Raw genomic sequence first — 4630 nt, 5'->3', positions numbered from 1 at the left:
TTACACTATGATAGAAAGGTGTCAGAACACACAGAGCATCACAGCATTTGTGGCTGCTAAGCTGCAGACCGGTCAGAGTGTCAATGCTGTCCCCTGTCCACGGCCAAAAGCTAATGAAATGGGCACGTGAGCATCAGAGCTTGTAAGTATGAGTGCCGGCCCTCATGTGGATGTGAAAAGTACCACCTACTTAAACATTGCTGCAGACAAGTAGCCCCTCTATTGCACCGGTAAATCCCTAATGTCAGTGGCCTCAGCAGCACGAGGGGTTCGTAAACAACATTAGGCAGGTGGTTTTAATGTTATGACTGTATAGTATAAATATATAGTAAACAATGTGTGTGTGTGTGTGTGTGTGTGTGTGTGTGTGTGTGTGTGTGTGGTGTGTGTGTGTGTGTGTGTGTGTGTGTGTGTGTTACCTGTCTGTGTAGTCCTGCCTGTAATAATAATTAAGTTAATAAGTTAAATGCTGAGAAGTGATCTCTACATAATAAGAAGCATCAGTCTATTATGAGGTTCTGTGGCCAGAGGGAAAACTGTAAGATTTCAGGATTTTTCTTAAACATACAGTACTGTGCAAAAGTTGTGGGCAGTTGTGGAAAAATGCTGCAAAGTAAGAATGCTTTAAAAAATAGAAGTGTTAATATTTCTATTTTACTTTATCAATTAACAAAACACAAAGTAAATGAACAGAAGAGAAATCTAAATCAAATCAATATTTGGTGTGACCATCCTTTGCCTTCCAAATAGCATCAATTCTTCTAGGTACACTTGCACACAGATTTTGAAGGAACTCGGCAGGGAGATTGTTCCAGACTACTTATAGTACTAAGCCCAGATCTTCTGTGGATGTCTCTTCCTCAGATCCTTCTGTCTCTTCATGTAATCCCAGACAGACTCTAGGATGTTGAGATCAGGACTCTGTGGGGGCCATATCATCACTTCCAGGGCTTCATGTTCTTCTTTACACTAAAGATAGTTCTTAATGACATTGGCTGTATGTTTGGGTACGTTCTCCTGCTGCAGAATAAATTTGGAGCCAATCAGACACCTCCCTGATGGAATTACATGATGGATAAGTATCTGCCTGTATTTCTCAGCATTGAGGATACCATTAATCCTGACCAAATCCACAACACATTTGCTGAAATGCAGCCCCAAACTTGCAAGGAACCTCCACCATGCTTCACTGCTGCCTGCAGACACTCGTTATTGTACCGATTTCCAGGACTCTCCACCATTCTTCACTGCTGCCTGCAGACACTTATTATTGTACTGCTCTCCAGCCCTTGGGCAAAAAAACGGTCTTCTGTTACAGCCAAATATTTCACATTTTGACTCATGAGAACAGAGTACCTGCTGCCATTTTTCTACATCCCAGTTCCTATGTTTTTGTGCATTGTACACATGACTATAATCCTACAAAGTCCATGGCTTTGGCAAGTGTACTTAGAAGAATTGATTCTATTTTGAAGGCAACGGGTGGTCAAACCAAATATTGATTTTGATTTAGATTTCTCTTCTGTTCATTCACTTTGTATTTTGTTAATTGATTAAAAACAAAAATATGGAAACTATTAACACTTCTATTTTTGACAGCAGTCTTACATTGCAGCATTTTACCACAACTGCCTAAAACTTTTGCACAGTACTGTAGATTGTGACATGGAAAAAAAAATCACCAAGCATTCTTGAAATATATGTTTAACATAAAAATGTGATTTATAAAACAGGTCATTATCTAATGATACATTCCCTTTAATTGTTAGCACTCAATGCCAAGCAGCAGTCGTAAAAGCAAATACAATTCTGGTATGCATAAATTACTATGGTACAGTCTTTTTCCACCACATTCCCAAATGTGTATAGGAGTATATTAGAGGGTTAAAACGGCTCAACTAGATTAATAGAAGGAGTGAGACATCTAGTTTCTACTTTACAGTGAAAAACTTGTGAAACTTGGAAAATTGTCTTTTTTTTTTTTACATACATATCATCATTGTGTAGCTATATGCCCTCTATTGCCCTCTCTTATCCCCCCCCCCTACATTGTACTTGACTCCATGATGACCCTGCTTGTTTGACTTCTTTTCTGCTTCATTCCCACTTTGCTACTACTCCATTATTAAACCTTAGCTGGTCTGCCTTCCCTACTGTATACCCAATACTGCGTTACACACCGAGCTCTGCTATATCACTGTGACTGAATCTAAGCTTATCCAACTATATTAATGCTCCTCCCCTGGTATTGCATCTGTATCTGTCGTCTGCCTATTGCCTAGACTGACTGACTTTGCTTCTATTTCATCTCGTTGCAATACTATTCCAGGGTGTTTAAATAAACTTTTACTTGTTATTGCAACTAAACCTCCAACTTCTCTTATTTGGTGTGATTGCCCTCCTGCTAAACATTATTCGGGGAATCAACCATGGGAACCAGCTGAGGGAGCCTAAGTGCTGGCGCAAGTTAAGTTCCTACATGCTAACTAATGTGGTGGGAAAGTGGGTGCTAGAGGATAAATTGTGCTGTCCAGTTAGTGCTTTCCCGGGTGTCAAAGGAATCCGTACACAAAAATAAAAGATGAATACAAATAATTGACCAAAGAACAAACAAACTAATATTATTAGCATTGGTTCATGTGAAATATTATTCATATCTTTTCTTCAGGAGGTCTTGACAAATAATATCACCTCCATCATCCTTCTGGGATTTCCAAATCTTCAAAACTTCACATTTCTGTTCTTCTCACTACTGGTTATTATTTACAGTGGGACCATTTCAGGAAACCTTCTAATCATGACCTTATATTCATTGAGTAGAAACCTCCAGTCCCCCATGTACTTCTTCATTACACAGCTATCATTGTGTGACATCCTGGTGACCACAGAAATTGTCCCCATCCTGCTTCACACTGTACTGTATGGGGGGAGTACTATGACTCTCATCGGCTGCATCATCCAGTTTTCTATCCTTGTCACCTCGTTGTGCTCAGAATGTCTTCTACTGTCAGTGATGTCTTATGATCGATATCTGGTCATCTGTAACCCCCTCCGTTATAACTCCATCATGAATCATACAATTTGTGTGACATCAGTAATTGTGATTTGGTTTTATTATAACACTGATAAATATAATTTCTATGTATAATCTGCATTTCTGTGGACCACACGTTATTGACCATTTCTACTGTGACTTAGAACCTATACTGCAGCTCTCCTGCTCTGATACATCTGTATTTTATAATCAAGATCGTATAATGGGATCTTTAGTTATTATGGTACCTTTTGTAATAATTGTGTTGTCCTATGTGTACATTGTCCTCATCATCCTGAAGATTCCATCCAATACTGGAAGACATAAAGCCTTCTCCACCTGTAGCTCCCACCTCATTGTGGTTTCCTTATTTTATGGGACATTAAACATTGTGTAAATGTTTCCACCAAGAGGACAATTGCTGATCCTGAGTAAGATCTTGTCTCTGATGTATACTGTGGTGACCCCACTGCTTAATCCTATTATATACACTCTGAGGAACAAAGACTTTAAAGAAGCTTTCCATAAGTTATTTTGTAATTTATAGTAAAACAAATTATCAATTTCCTCATTGGCTCATCTGGATCCTGGTGAAAACAATATGTCAGAAACAGGTCTACTTGTCTTCAAATTCAAAATTAAATTATTGCGCAGTCTTCATCCTCAGATGGTTCATTCAATGGTTGTGAATAGAGATGAGCGAACCGGGACAACCGAACCCGGTTTCGGCCCGAACATCGCAAAAAGTTCGGTTCACAGCGAATCCGAACTTCACCGGGTTCGGCCGAACACGTTTTGACCGAACCCGGGCGGGCAGAAAAAACATTACAAAAATATTATACTAATCGGCAGCCACTTGTCTCTATCAATCACTGATAGAGAAAAGAGGCTGCTGATTAAAAATAAAATAAAAAGCATTTCATACGTACCCGGTCGTTGTCTTGGTGACGAGTCCCTCTTCTTCCTCCAGTCCGACCTTCTTTCCTGACGCGGCAGCCTGTGATTGGCTGCAGAGGCTGCTGCAGCCTGTGATTGGCTGCAGAGACCGCGGCAGCCTTTGATTGGTTGCAGAGGCCGCGGCAGCCTGTGATTGGTTGCAGAGGCCGCTGCAGCCTGTAATTGGCTGCAGAGGCCGCGGCAGCCTGTGATTGGCTGCAGAGGTCGCAGCAGCCTGTGATCGGCTGCAGCGGCCGCGGCAGCCTGTGATTGGCTGCAGCGGCTGCCTGTGATTGGCTGCAGAGGCCGCGGCAGCCTGTGATTGGCTGCAGCGGCGACATGGATAAAACGTCATCGCTGGAGGCCGGACAGGAGGAATGTAAGTATGAACGTATTTTTTATTTTTTTTTATTACATTAAAATTGTATTTTCCGGGGGCCGAGCATGGTACTCTCAAGGTTGCTGAAAGAGTTAGAGCAGCCCATTAACTCTTTCAGCACCCTGGACAGTACCATGCTCGGCGCACGGAAATCACAGGTTCGGTCAGAATTAGTTTGGTCTGAATCGAACTTTTTCGTGAAATTCGGCGAACCAGCCGAACCGAACTTTTCATAAGTTCGGTCATCTCTAGTTGTGAATATAAACACTTAGAGAAGCACT

At 41.3% G+C, this 4630-nt stretch overlaps 1 pseudogene; it reads left to right on the top strand.

The window, feature by feature from the left end:
• The first annotated feature begins 2797 nt into the window (after positions 1–2797).
• On the top strand, positions 2798–3581 carry LOC142750697 (olfactory receptor 1468-like; annotated as a pseudogene).
• Positions 3582–4630: the final 1049 nt, after the last annotated feature.

The sequence above is a fragment of the Rhinoderma darwinii genome, chromosome 3, assembly GCF_050947455.1.
Source record: "Rhinoderma darwinii isolate aRhiDar2 chromosome 3, aRhiDar2.hap1, whole genome shotgun sequence".
NCBI lineage: Eukaryota > Metazoa > Chordata > Amphibia > Anura > Rhinodermatidae > Rhinoderma > Rhinoderma darwinii.
Note: the sequence above shows the minus strand (reverse complement) of the source record. Positions and strands in the feature narration are given on the sequence as shown.